Source organism: Anopheles aquasalis, chromosome 2, assembly GCF_943734665.1.
Source record: "Anopheles aquasalis chromosome 2, idAnoAquaMG_Q_19, whole genome shotgun sequence".
NCBI classification, from domain to species: Eukaryota; Metazoa; Arthropoda; class Insecta; order Diptera; family Culicidae; genus Anopheles; species Anopheles aquasalis.
The window spans coordinates 4,780,001-4,795,000 of NC_064877.1; the positions used below are offsets into that span (position 1 = coordinate 4,780,001).

The window sequence follows — 15,000 nt, forward strand, 5'->3', positions numbered from 1 at the left end:
CGGTTGGATTGTTCCCAACATCGAACACGCGGAACAACCGCAAGCATTTGCCTCCGTGACGACACCGTTTCAATTGCGATCAGGGAGAATGCAGGGGTGCAAGATCATCATTAACTCCATCGCCACCCACGGCGTTGCTAATCGCGGCCAACAGCAGGTCGCGATCGCTTGGCCAATTGCATGCGGCCAACAGATGACAACTGTCCCTGGACATGGTCTAGACCATCGGGCAAAATATGGGACAAATTTGCTGACCGCGATCAATTCCGCGCTGTAAAGAGATCTCGCAAGGCGGACGCGGAGTCCCTCGAGGAGCCATAACAAGGCAATCAGAGGCTCACGGTAACACCCTGAGCGATCACCATGGCTGGCATGCGCCTGCTGCATGGTTTATGTTTATTTTTGGAACTCAAACCACTCACAGCCTCCCGGAGCCAGGGCGAGATTAGCGGCGACTGCAGCACGCCTATCACAGCGTGAGCGCGCCGTACATTATCAGCAGCACCTCGGTTTGTACATCGATGACGCTGCCTGCGCCACCTTCTCCCACACGCTACAACGGGGAAAATGCCTGCTTCTGGCGCGAAAATTGACAAGAATGGCAGTGTTTGGTATTTTAAAAGAATGGTTGATACCATCTTGCACTACTATCAGAGCGTTTGGGGCCTGCGCTACGGTGCTGTTTCTCACAACTTCATGCAAAAGTGCACCGCTTAACCAATACCATGTGGCTCAAAAATTTCGCCCCGGACCTAGACCCTGGAGGCCTCGGGCGAATTACGCATCCTCACGGCTCAGTAAACGGATAGCAAGCGTCCCATGGTGTTCGGCTCTTGCCGATGCTCGATCACTTTGGGGGCCAAAATTAGTTAAAAAATCAAGCTGCATCCGAGCATTTCCGTCCATTTTGATGTCATTTCTCTTTTTAAAATCCTCTTCAGTTTGTGTGTTTTTTTTTATCTGTTCGTTCCTACGTGCATAATCAGCCATGAAATCCGATGTAAAGTGTTCCAGAGCTAAGGCAGCAGCAGCCGTGATCATGCACTGAGTGCGTGGTAAAAGGCAGGCAACAATTATGTGATAATGGTTAGTATGTAAACCGGGAATCCGGGGTAATCCGTGACGACAGATACAGAGCCACATGGGACCAGCTGTGTATTATAAATTACCTGCAAACGGCCAATCGGATGCTGGCTGGTGCTATGGCATCGGGCATTGCAAACCGAGTGCGATAGTGTGCAACGACCATTTTGAGCCAGAAGCGTGTAGCGACATGTGAACGCTTCCAGTTACTTATCAGATGATAAACCAACGGCTGTATCTCTCCCATACACACACCGTTCGATCCAACGACGCCATGAAATTGGTGACGTATCGATGTGGCACACTTATTTGAGACAAAAAAAAAAACGTAAATCATAGTAAAAGCTCTTGTTAGATTAAACACCGGTAGCAGCATAAGTTGGCAACCTGCTGCTCCGGTTGCTTCGCCTATGCCAACACGTGCAGATCAATGTGATTCCTTAAAACACACCCACCGACTCGAGCGACACCTATCGATCGAATTCCTTCCTCCGTCCCGCCAGGCTATTTTCACACCGAAATTCCTTATCTAAATGCAGCACCGTAAACTAGCGAACGAAAATAGCAACCTTTTTTGCACCTGACGCTTTTGACTCGAAGTCACACCAGGTACCGGCGCGCGTGTCCTCCCAGGACAAGACGACCGCTAACCTTGCTCATCCAGCGCCAACGAGCGACGGCTTGTGTGCACGCTTCCAGCTGGTGGCATTGCATCAGGAGAACCTTGCGAGTCGACGACAAATGTCGGCAAAGGGTCGCGATAATGAGACCGCGAACTGTAGGGCCGAGCGACTGTCTGGCGATAATGGCGACAACACCATTTCACCGAGAGAACCGTACGTTTGCACGCTGGCACTGCAGACGGCGTCGTGGTGCATTCGACGTCTTCCCGAGGGGCGTGATACCAAACCAATTGCGGGAGGATGCGCGCTGGTGACATTCTCTGGCGCGACATAGTCTCATTCGTCTATTAGAAGGCGATCCTCGACATGACTCAGCGATTGCGAAGGGTCATCTTTACAAAGACGGGAAGGAAAAGTGAAAAAGGCTCGAACCCATCAGCGTCTCGGAGCGTGGCCCAGTCCGCCGTTCGGGTTTCGATCGTAACGGCCTTTGCCAGGCTTGACTCTCTCTCGCGCGCGGTCGCGCGCTCCGACCAGAACGAACGAGAGAGCGAACTGTAAACATTCTCCGTCTCGCACGATCGTGAAGGTTCGCCTCGCTTGTATGAATGGGGGGGGGAGGAAGTGACGAGATTAAATCTCAACGTTCCTGACCGCACCACGCTGAGTCTTCGATACACGGTCGAGGCGGATGGACGCAACCTGCTCTACTCTCCATCCATCAAACCTTTTACACTGAACCGTCTCACCACATCGTTAGCAGAAGATCCTTGCACGAGATCCTGCTGCTGTACCGTTGAAAGGTTCGTCCTCCACAAGCCGTTGATCGGTCGAAGTGGTGTACCGTGCTCACTGCCAGTATGCCTGATCCTGTCTGATTCCCAAGAAGTAAAATTCCAGAAACTACGGTGAGCAACAGTGTGTGTTCGGTGTCGCTACTGCTCCAAATGTTTTGCTGTCCTGCGTTATGAAAGTTGTGAAAATCGAGTCCAAAACGTCGACCGATCGTGCAATGAATGGACGCTGCGTGCTGTGCTATGCTGTCTAGCCGCTGACCATTTGTTTGGTGACCAATTTTTTCAGGAAACAGCTGCCCAGTCCTCCGTCCTCGTCGTCCTTTCGTGTACGTGCGTTTGTTCGTGACGTTGTCGCTGGCGTGTGGTGATGCGTTGGTGTCATGCCGGTTGCCAACAATAGCACCAGACAGTGAACTTCATCCTAAAAATAGTAGTGCTTCCATCGTGCGCCCACGGTCAAGAATACGTCTGTGAAACGCACCTCAGCTGGCCTCATCCAGTCCGTTTCGAGTGCTTTCGGGACTAAATAGACCTGTGTTTGCCGATTGTGGTTTGTGCAGTGTCTTTGTGGGTGTAGATAATTGTGCCTTTTCGATCGTCGAACGTGCGGCTGGGTCGGTGAAATGCAATAAGGATCCGGATACCGAGCATATCAACTCCAGCCACAGGAAGGCTTAATAACCGGTTGATCGGCCGTCTCTATCTACAGTTGATTGCAGGTGAGTTCTGTAACAGACCGTAAAAGCGTAAATAATCTTATTTAAATGCAAAACATAAATATGTTAACATGAAACATGGAGTGCGCCCACCGCACCCAAGCGAGCCCATAATTTGTCGTCCTGCCTACGCAACCGTCAAAGTGCTCAACCTACGGATGGTTAGTACCAGTCAAGGGAACATACTTTCTTCACCGGTACACGCATTGGCCTGTCGGCAATGGCACCGCTCCGCCAAAGTAATCCAATTCGTCTGTAATTGGCTCGACATGGTTGCTCGGCTGGCTGGCTGGCTGGCCTGGCCGGTAGGGCAGACCCCGGCACCACATAAGCCATAAGCGGCCATGGCGCGTCGCGGTACATAATTTATGCTTTCGCCGCCCACGCAACCTGATCCTTGGTTCCGCCAAGGGCTACAGCAGGGCATGGACGGTGAAGAGAAGAGAGAAAGAGCGAGTAAAGTAGTACACTATCATAGGGCGTCGTCGTCGTCGCCGATGGTGAGGCCGGTTGACCGGGCTTCCTTCTTCTGTGCCTTTTTGGGGGGGGGGGGGGGGGGGGGTGCGAATGATTGCCACACCTTCCAATGCCTTCAATGCCGCCAAAATGAAATATGGTTTGCACTACGATCAGAGGATCGGTCCCGATCACGGTAGGCACTACAATGTTGCAATCTTACCACGAATCCTCTTCCGTCGTGTACCTTGGGCGTTTGCGAGCGTCGCGAGTAAATTGCAAATAAATGAGAGGGAAGTCCCGATCGAACTGATAACCGAATGGGACACGCCTATGCGACACGCAGTCTATGCTGTTGCCAAGACCCCTAGGACAACCATTGCGTGAGCTGCAGCAACCGCCGCTGCATTGGTAATCAATCTATGTACGCGGCATTCCAATTTATTCCCGCTGTCTCCCAATCTCGGGAGTGAGGGCGCGCCATTTAGCCAATCGGAACGCTGCAGTCCACGAAGAGGCGCAAACATTGCAAAAACCTAATTGAAGGTAAACAATCTATAAAAATAGCCTCATCACAGTGTCATTAATTCCAATAGCTACAGGGCCTGATAACGCCTTCGCAGGTCATCGTGCGATACTGGTGTGCTGGTCGGATCATTCTCCCTCTCCTCGGCAAACGGCATGCTTGCGGGAGCCCATCCCAACAGCAACATGATCGGGCACGGATCTGTACCATAACAAGACTTATCTCGTAGCGCCTGTCGTAGTACAGCCCGGGGGCCACCATTATGCCTGTTCACACTTGAATCATCCGCTGGGCGAGTGATTCAATCGTTGGCTGGCTAGAAATATGGTTCTGTCGCTCGAAATCGACGCTACTTTCAGAGAGCAGCTGCATGTGCCGTTCTCGTGACCGAGCCGTGGCTTAGCGTAGAAGAGTAATCACCAATTGCTACGCTAAGTAGAGTACCTAGCCCCCCTCCTTCGTTTTAATGATAACCCCTAGGGGCCGCTGGGACCAGTTGATGCTGGACATCCCCCGAAAGTCGGGGACCTTTTTTGTTCCGAATTGAATCTGGATTAAAGCTCACGCTGTCGTTTCACTCAGCCAGAGTCAGATTCTGGGGCCTGCCCGAGGCTTATCTAATCGCAAAAAGGGACTAGGCATGCTGAACGTATTTTTTTCGGCACGGTTGTTTTACTTTCTCCCTACCGGTCAGCGACCGTACCGACCGGCGGGGTGTTATTGCCGTCGAAATTCGGTCGTCAGGTCAAACCCCGTTGCCTATCTGTCAAGTCACATCATCTGATAAACTGATAAAAACGCTTCACCTCATCCGATATTGTGCAACGGTTTCGCGTTCGCGTGGTTCACTGTTGCTAGGTTACTGCTACCCTTGGCCTCCCCGCAGGTTACTCCCAACCGGTGGTTTGACAATGAACTTGACAGTTTCTGCCAAAAGTTGGATGCGCTCGCGAAAGCAAAAGCATGCCGTGCTGTGCGAACACGTTGGAACGTTGTGTAATGGTGGCGATTTTGCGGATTACTCACTGGGGAGCTGCTATTGCCCCCTCGCTTACTCCCTAAACGCACGCATTCGGTGGTGAGGGGAGGTGAACGTATGAAAAGTGGAGCTAGCCAGCCAGTCAGCCAAACACAGCCGCGCACCGCCTGAGCAAGGTTAGCGCGAAGTCATCTATAAATAATGCATAGCTTCACTGGCGCAAACGTGTCACAGCTGGTGTGGAGGTGTGGAACTTGGGGCTGTTGTGGAAGCACGGTGTGTCGCTTCCTTGTCACGCGACCATCACGCGACCCATAGACCGCACCGCTGCTGCTCTACACTTATCGATCGTGAACCGGGGATCATTGTCGGAAGTTCAGCGCTGTCGATGGAGCAGGGTTACCGCACCACTCTGTTGTTGCCCCGTTCGCACTCTCCATTACGTATCAGGCGGGGAGAACTGCGTTTCAGCTACTAGAACGGCCTACGAACGGCGCTACTAGGGATTCAATGACCTTTAACAATGTGGGCTAGTAGAGCGAGGCGCCTGGGAACCGTATTACGTTCATTTTTTTGAAGACGTCGAGCAGCTGGTCTGAAGAAGCTGTTTGCGGTGCTCAGGCGGTGTGCGACGCGCTTCAAGAATAGAATACTCCCACGGAATAACAAAATGTGAAAACCATCCACCCCCTGACCTAATCTATTTTCATTTTATTACTCGCGAAGAGTTCTGCAAGGACCCTCAATGTTTCCCCGAAGAATACTGATCAAGCGAATATAAAGCGATGAAAATACCTCAATGTCACCCTCAATACTCGTACTCCCCTACAGAGCATCCACCGAGAAGGTAAATATCATGGATAACCTTTAAAAACAGACGAATCATGTTTGCGTTATTGAAGAGTTCACCTTCAAAGCAGCGGTCAGCCAATCGGAAGGCAAACTCTTGTCACTACACTCAACCACGTTCATCAGGACTTCCCTGTTGTTACCCGTTTGTTTTCTGCTGCACTTTATGGTGTGCCTTGCGAATTTACTCCACTCAATGCGCCCGCAGTCTCGTGGTGGGCTGTTCCCGATGATGATAATCTGCGTTGGCCTCTGCGAAATTTATGTTCAGCCACGGCAGAAGCGAGCAAAACGAATGCAGCAAACGAGGTGCCCACAGTTATCAGCGCACCATTCACGACCTCGAGCGACCTTTCCTCGGACCATCGATGCCATGTGCTTAAACATGTTGACAAATTAACCTGCTGTGCAGCCAGGCCGTTCGGCCATTTGTACCCCATGTGCTGCAGCATGCAATCAAGTGCAATTATGCATTCTGCGATTCGGAATTATAGCGGGTTGTTATTCGATTTTCGAAGATACGATCGGTTGCAGTACCACTTTCTCTCCCGATGTGACACTCAGCGTTAAACTGGAGGTTCCCCCATTAGTTCTTCGGCAACGCTCCGCCCTATACGCTACGCATCCACCCGGTACGCGATCCAGGGAACGTGATAACGATTTTCGAGGATCGAGCCCCGCTTCACACCACGCCGTAGCGTAACGTAGTGGTGGTCCAAGTCCGATCACGTGATCACGCCGTGCTTGCAGAGAGAAAACCAGAAAATTGGAACCGAACGTATGTTGGTTGTGGTGGAGTCCGCACACAGCTCAGCGGGTGCACCAGAAGTGGTCCCACCAATTAGCCCTGGTCTTTTCGATGCTCGACCCTGGCCACCATATTAGTGTGGCAACCGGCGCGCTGGAAACTGATCAACTCTGTGGTCCGCGAGTAGCGACGCACCGTGAAACCGAAGCGCGTTGATTGTCAATATTGGCCAGCAGCATCGACCTGACTTAATTTGGGACGGCCGGACGAAACATTGCATAAACGCCGTGGCGCCATCTCTCAAAGGCCAAAGCGCGGTATACATGCTCACCGGCCTCACATCTAGCTTTTATGTTTTGTGGGTATGCCGTCTGGCTAAGGCAGCTCGCATGGGGGAAAGCGTGAGGGAAAGCGGCATCTTCACCGAATTCGGCACTCAGGTGTGGTTTATTACAAGACCGTCAACCATCCTAACTGAATATTTGATTCAGAAACACCCGAATGAACGGAATTCCATTACCATCACTTTTCCAGTTGCTAGAGAACTGACTGAACCAGTTTTTCATAGCTTTCCGTCAGTCCGAGCGAGTTAATGTGCATTCCGGACAGCAGGAAAAGGCCTACGCTGGTATGCGTGGGACACTGAACCTAATCTAGGGAATGAACATAAACCCGGGGGATCCAACTGTTATTGCCCTTCTTTCTGTTGTCTGTTAATCCATGCTTCTTCTATCCAGGGCCTTGATATTAGCTCCTTTAATCAGTTTTCCCATACATTCCACCGTTCCAGGTCTATGAACGAACGTTAACCTGTTCAAATAAATCTCAAAATGTAAGGAAAGGGAGGAACCATCTCAAAACACGCACAAGTGCAGCTGTGCAAACATGTACAAATATAGAAAAATATACATTTTTTTGCAACTCAGCTTCCCCTTTGCCTAGCTGGTGCGACCGGAGCTGATCGATCCGGTGGTTGCAAATCTTGGCTTGGATACACTGCCCCCATGCAACACCCACCCGCGACATTCCGCGCCATGATTTGTTATTTTTAGCGAAAGCAAATGAAATACAAAAAAAAACCATCGACAAACTTAAATAGAAACCTTCCCAAGCAAACAGCAGCGATCACCGGACGATCGGGCGGCTGTGGTGGCCGCATATGAACCCGTGGCGTCACTGTGGTGGTTGGCCAGCACTGGTAGTCGGTTGCTGCATCGACGTTTGATATATCTTAACGTCTCAAGTAGGCGACCCGTTGTACATCAACCGCATGACTACCACGGTGGCCTGCTAGATTTATGCAGTGAGATTAGTTGGTCTACCGATTGCCATGCACATTCCCCTTTCACTGTACACGCGGATTTAGACAACGCGTTCCGTTAGCTACGATTGAATGGGGATTGAATGGGAAAAATGTAAAGCATGGCGATGGCCAAGCATTGGTCTCTGGTGGCCTGTGCGTGTACAGCAATCTATCATCTGGAGTGCAGCGGGTTTTCTAATACCCTCGATCGGCCAACCTACGTCAGATGCTCACCAACATGCATGTTTCTGTCCCTCTCTCCCGTGGGATTGTAGTCGATATTGGTCGATCGCACCTCGCTTTAGCTGACGTGGGTTGCCCAAAGTTGTCCTGCACCCTGTCCGAATTGAAAACGCCAACCGGACCTATGCAGGTCGGTGGAAACAGGTTTATGCTCCGTCGCATACTTGCTATCGGCCAGGAAATCACTTCAAACGTCCAAAGCCCCGAAAGAAGACCCGTTTCGAAGGCTATTTCTCTCTATTCAATGGGACCACCACCTGTGGAGTTCCGTACGACAAAATCAATGGAATAGACTCACCCGTTGAAGCATGGGCTTTTTACCTGGTTCCCATCGATCCTTCCTTCACTGTCCGGTATGGAGAAGTGCAGCGATTGTTGTTCAAGAACCTTTACCGTTAAATTTTTTTGAACTGAAACAGTTCACTTACAGCTTATTTACTTATCTGGTGCTACAAACGGCGAGCGTTTTTTGCTTTCTAAACCATTTTTTTCACAGAACTATGAAGAAAGTAGAAAAACCACCTCTTTCATAACGAAAACTGTCAGCCAAACTATCTCTATGAGTACTTGATCTCAAACAATTGTTGCTTGTACCAAGAGGGGAGGGGTTCACATTTTTTTGTGGGTTAGAAAGCCCGATGCCAATCATGCCTCGTGCGCATGATCGACGGCAACGTCGACGGCAGGGAGCTACTTCTTGTGCACGTGTTGGGCCGGGTGCCGGCCAGACGCGCCCCGAGATTAGTCGCGCTGCGATTCATAAAAATAAATCAACTCCTGTAATCTATAATTACCGTTCAACCTCACTCGGTCGCCCTGTCGCGGGGACTGCGCATTAAGTGCAATGGCATCGGAAGTGGTGCAGTTGTCGGATGCGTCCGGGCATCGGCACACGCCTCGCACCGAGTCTCATCTTTGGAAGTATCCTACCATAGCGATCGATTTCATTGAATACTGATGACCAGTGATGGCTTTGGGAGGCCATTCGCAAAGGACGCTGCTGATTCGGATGTGGCAAAATGGTAATGACGTTAGCAAACTACGGGCTCATGGGCCACCGGGGCCGGAGCCGGAAATATTGACATACTTTCCAACCGTAGAGGGTCCCTCGGGTCGCCTTCTGTCTGATCATCGCGGTTCGTGGGTTGGGTTCATTTGATTAAATGATGCTCTGCGATCAGCAGCGCACCCTTCCTGACCTTTCTGGGTGAAGCCGAACAACTATTGGCTCGTGTCTTCCACTCAGGATCAGGAGTAGGGGTGGCAAAGAAGGAGGGTTCGTTGTTCCGGGGGCGCAAAACGATAAGCGAGACGACAAGACGGACTCCCTTCATCGACACCGATAAGGGGCGCCAGATCCGCCACCATCCCTGCCCGGCTATCAGTTGTTACGCCGAAGATTACCGTTTCACGACCGCACGAATGCCAAACATTGGCTTTCCCTCTCAATCATCTCGGCGTCCGCGGGTAGATGTGGGTCAAGGTGCAATCGAGATCGAGAAGGTCTGCGCTTTTTGGACGCCGCGCGTCATTCCGAGAAGCGCCCGAAGCGCTAGAATACCGGTTCATACAATCTAAACAGATCGGCGATGATAAGAGCGATGGCGCTGGTTTGTGGATCGAGCTTACTCCAAACTTCGGTTTCATTTCGGTGGACCTGTTTTCTGCATCACAATCCCGGAAACTCGAAGGCAATGCAACCACATTCACAGCAGTAAAATGTTGAAATTCGATGTATATGACAGCTGAGCGATAGCGGGAGGGCCGACATCCCATTGGCAGTGCCCGCTTGCCCTAGGCAGATCAGCCCAAACATGGCGCCAAAGTGGCGATGGCAAAGGTAGAGGATGATATGACAGTGTCTTATCGGTGTTTCTAGCGCCTAGCCTCCTCTCTCTCTCTAGGCCGAATGCTCGTTGAAGAGCGCGCTTCCCATCGTCGCTGCCAGTGGCTCAATGTTATCGCCTTGGCTTTTCCTTGTTTTCTCACCAAGTGCCAAGCCAAACAGAAACGGTAGAGATGATTATGATGCTCAGTAACCCATAACCGACGATCATTTCACTCCTGACGCACAGAGCTACCCTGGGGTGAGCATACACACTGATAATTTGTCGATGTACTTACTTGGTGTTAGAACTATCATCATTGCCATGTTCCGCATCTACATCAGAGCAAATGTGACTGCATTTCGAACGAACTGCTGGATTGCGATAATTCCGGTGGAGATTAAGGATTCCCATCGGTTGTTTCACAGTTGGCTCAAATTTAACAGAAGAGCGAAAGGGATCCTCCTCACGACCATCACGACCACTCGTTGAAGAGCGTTAAAATGATCGGCTGGCTGGCTGGCTGGCGCTACAAGCACACGACCAGAGCAGAGGGTGACCACCTTGTGTCGCCAGCGCGCCAAAAGCAAAAGATAGCATGGCGTTGCAAGTAAAATGTTGCGAGAATGTATATTTAGAATAAATCACGCTTACGGCGCTGGCCACACCGCCTAGCAGGACCGTACGGATTACGGAAACGCGGTCGCGGCGACCCACGCCGGTAGCGTGATCGGTTGCGCACCGAACGAAAGCGATCGGGGCGCTGTCGGTGCTCGGGACCAGCTTCAGGTTGATCATGCAGTGGATGCGTGATCGGAAAACTATTGACATCCCAAGAGCCAAACAGGGCAGTGCAGATCGACAGCCCCATTCAGTTCCTCTGGTTCATGGTAAACAGTTTCAGCCTCGTCACAGCCTCCCGTCTAGGTCATTTACTTTCGTACCTGTTTCCGAAGCAAACGCGAGGATGCTTGAGCAAGCTATAGCTGGCTCTGGTTACAATGAGGTAATGTGTAGAGGGGCTGTCGGGGCGGGCGTGTGTCATGGCATGCGTCCCAAAAGCGCTCAAGGGCGCTTCCTAGATTGTATGCCCATGTAACGGCGCATCGATCACCTTTGAGCGAGTAATTCAATCTGTTGATCGCTCCTACAGTGCCATAACCGAGTTGTGCAATCCAGGGTACCGCAGCTCAGTCATCTGTGGCCACCGATCTGCTGTGATGGCAGTTAGCAATAGCTAACTGACCTGACTTTTCCAGGAACAGCGGTGGCGGCGGCGGCAGCTATTTGGTTTCCGTTTTTTTCTGCCAAAAATTCAGAGATAAACAGACGATTTCCGTGCGTTCCGTGCTGCACAAAATGGAATGGTCCTTTCCCGTGACGCAGGGGAGCGCTTCCTATCCAAACAGATTTGCAGCAATAAACGACATAATCGCAATTTCGGTGCTGATTGACGTCAAACGGGCGTCGCCATTGCGGCCACTGTTTGACGGTGGATGGAGCAGTCTCGATATGATATCATTAGATATGATGCAACTGCGAGCAAATGGAGCGTAGCAAGTTGCAGCGCTGGATGTAAATTGATATCTGGCTATGGGTAGCACGATCGACACCAGAGACCAGACGACGGTTCGTTGGATCATTGCGATCCTTGCCCGAGAGCTCCACTTGGCTATGGCAATCAAAGTTTGGCGGACGATAAGTCCAAACATACCGGTCATGACCCCAAGGTGTGTGCAGTGCACTGGAGGCCCACCGTGTGCTTGTGTGTTAATGTGAGGAAGGGCGAGCGCTTGATAAGCGGAGTCAACCGTCCTTTCGGGCAGGTTGTCAGGCCCCTTGATAGCGCCGCTGTCGAAGGGAAAGCAAAGCGTTAATCATACCAACGGCCGGGTGTAGGGCTCCCTATCGGACCGCATCGTATGATTCGTTTTCGCTCACAAATCATCCCCCAAACCACCAGCCAGCCAATCTGTATGATAGGAAAGCGAAGCGCAATGTCTGGTTTTTGTTCGGTAAATCTACCTTTTTTAATTCCAGAATGAATTCCCACAAGAAAGAATTTCTCAAACGCCCTGCCCTGCATTGTTTGGCTTGAGTGTCTGCAACTTATCTTGCGGAAAGGGGGATTTAAATACTTCAAAGGTGCCTAGTGGCATTCCGATGTCGTGTATTCGTAGTCGGTACGAATGGGATTTCACATGTTTGTCCACCGGAGGCACCGGGAGCGCGAAATGTTCTTTGTTTTTTGCAGTGTGATGATAAAGAACGGACCACCCGATAACCTCCTTTTGGATGGTCCAATCTTGCTGAGCAGAGAGAACAAACACACGCCGGCTTTATCAGCTAGGGCTTGCCGCCTCAAAACACCACCTATAGGGCTTTTTGGGTTTTTTTTTAGTAAATGGAAGGAGTGCTTTATCTAGTGTTATGTCTTGCAATTATTGGTTTACAACATTGGCGTTTATTTTTATGGTGTGTATTTTTAATAGTCACCGTTACCAAAAAAAAAAGAAAAGTATTATCTTTATATTAACTTCAAAGAACCGTACCGTTTCCTTTTCTTAAGAATTCTAAGCATCATCTAAAACAATGTTAAAAAGGTAATGTCACAACGGGTCACCGAATCGCTAATACTTGGTTTAGGACATCAAAATGTGTCACTTTCGCTTTCATCTGCAACGAGTGTACGCTCCAAGGAGCATACTTTCAATCGTGATCAATTGAACACGGCTCTCCGCGGTCCGTGCTCTGCTGATGAAGCCATTTGGCATGGCGAGGCCGCTGCCCTCAATAGTGCCGAGGATGAATTGATATAAATTGCTGGTCACGCAGTTGGAAGAAGGTGTGTCGCCCGTGGCGTATGTCTCGCTGTGCATCTTCTCTCCGTCACGGTACGGTAAAGATAGCTGTGGTTTATGTAGGCCATTACCTCGGAACCCTGTGCGTGGCCCTGCACTGCTAATGGTTGCTGATGACCGTTTACACCTTCTCCGGCCGATGTAACTCTAGCGCGGCGCTTTGGTCTAACATTTCCAGTACCGTAAACGAATCTGCTTTTCCATATCATGTACCCTGCCAGGCAAGCGTGATTCTGTCACGTGTGAATCCGTTTGATTCACATGTCACTCTCGCAAGGGTCTGACCATGCGGCCGTCTACTGATCCGCAGAGCACCACCACTAGCTGATAACCTTGCAGTGCAGTGTTGCATGAAAATAAAAGAGTTCGACAATCTACACCAACATTATGCTAGTGGCCCGCTGCTGCTGCTGCTGCTGCTCTGCCAATAGTAATCAGCCCTCGTGTCGCACTTCATATGCCAATCAGTGCATACATCTTGGCGAAGCGAGGGTGGCAGGATGAAAAACCTATTTATGGATCGATGGGCCACACCGATCGCCGTCCCTTATCACTACCAGAGCTCCCGGACGCGTTGGTAGTTTTGCAAAAGGTTGTAGCGCATTCAGCCACTCACTAATCAGTCTCAGTTGATCGACGTCTTGTGAGCGTTCAGTTCTATCGCAGGATTGTTATTGAGAGAACCGAGCGATCCTGACGAAAAGCATTAATCCCACGCTCTGAACCGGAGCTCGACGGGCTCATGGCGATGGCGCCGGTAGTTCGCGATGGAAAATTCCGTTCCTTCGAGAGAAAGCTTACTACCGGCGGATCTTGTCGCTTGTGACGTTGGAGTTACTCTCTAGCACTATTCAAACATACTCTGATCTCAGTAGGGTGCGTGCCTACTATCTGCTGACAGTGATGTTGTGGTGGCGCTTCGGGTTTGGCGCGAACAGTAAACTTTGATTGTGATGTACATAGCGTACGCACGTGGAGCACCGGATGATAGCGCCAAGCGATGATGTAAAAACGTCGGCGAAATTAATTCAAATTCTTTTCAGAACAGTCAACAGACCGGGCTGTGTCTGGGTGGCGTGTTGGCGCTGAACAAGCTTGCCGCACTAATGTCTAAATTTAATTAAGAAACACCCATCTGATCGGCAAAAGTGGAGCACAGCCGTACCGTCATTGTGGTTGTTGGCGCGGAATGAAAATCGCTTTTATTTGCCGATGCGACGGGGCGGGTCAATGAATGGCGCAGAGACACGCGCTTCTGTGAGGTGGTGGGCGGTTATTGCTGGTGCGTCTTGTGAGTTGTGCCATTACAATGACGTACGTATGGCCGGGCCACCCTGCGTACCGTGCGATCGAGTAAACAAATAAATCACCAGAAACCACGCGACATCAGAAATTGATAATAAACGAAGATGTATTCCTACCGTCCGTCCGGCGTGCATCGACCACAATCGAGCACGGTTACAATCTACAACGCAGGATGCATTTCCTGTGTGGGAAATGCACTCTATTCGCGTGGTCATAAAGATTAAAAACGAATAAACACCTAAAATAGCAGCGATGGGTGTGTCTGACACGATGCTGTAGGTTTTTCAGTCTCAAAAATTCGCCTCATGTGCGAGCATAAGAATATGGTGCATCGGGATAGAATTTGAGTGATGTTACAGGAGACACTGCGACGGACCAAGGGTAAACGGGACAACATCTCCGAAGAAGAGTGAGTAAAAAACCTTAACCTTGTGAGCTGGCCATGTCCTAGATTTTTTCAAGTCTTCTGGATGTTGGCCGGGCCCCTGGCTGTCTCCCGTGACCTTCTCTGTCAGCGGTAACATCTTGCAGCTTTAATGAGACAGACAGTTTAAATGACCTCATCGTATGGAAAATGCATAAAGAGCTTCGATTTCTCGTTTCCTTGAATATCCATTAGTACAATATCCGTTGAATTGATGGTTTTTTTTTTGCTAAAATAAGCCGTAAATATCCTGCCGCTCGC

General features: G+C 50.4%; 1 protein-coding gene across 6 annotated transcripts in view; it reads left to right on the forward strand.

The window, feature by feature from the left end:
- Positions 1-838: 838 nt before the first annotated feature.
- Positions 839-15,000, forward strand: part of LOC126573274 (uncharacterized) — a 19,834-nt gene continuing 5,672 nt past the window's right edge. The window contains exons 1-2 of one of the 6 annotated variants that reach the window (XM_050233254.1): positions 839-1,086; positions 2,790-3,222. The gene's annotated coding sequence lies outside the window, so the exon portion shown is untranslated. Of the gene's footprint in view, positions 1,087-2,381; positions 3,223-15,000 lie in introns of those variants that run through there. The other 5 variants (XM_050233250.1, XM_050233251.1, XM_050233252.1 and 2 more) reach the window with 5 other exon arrangements.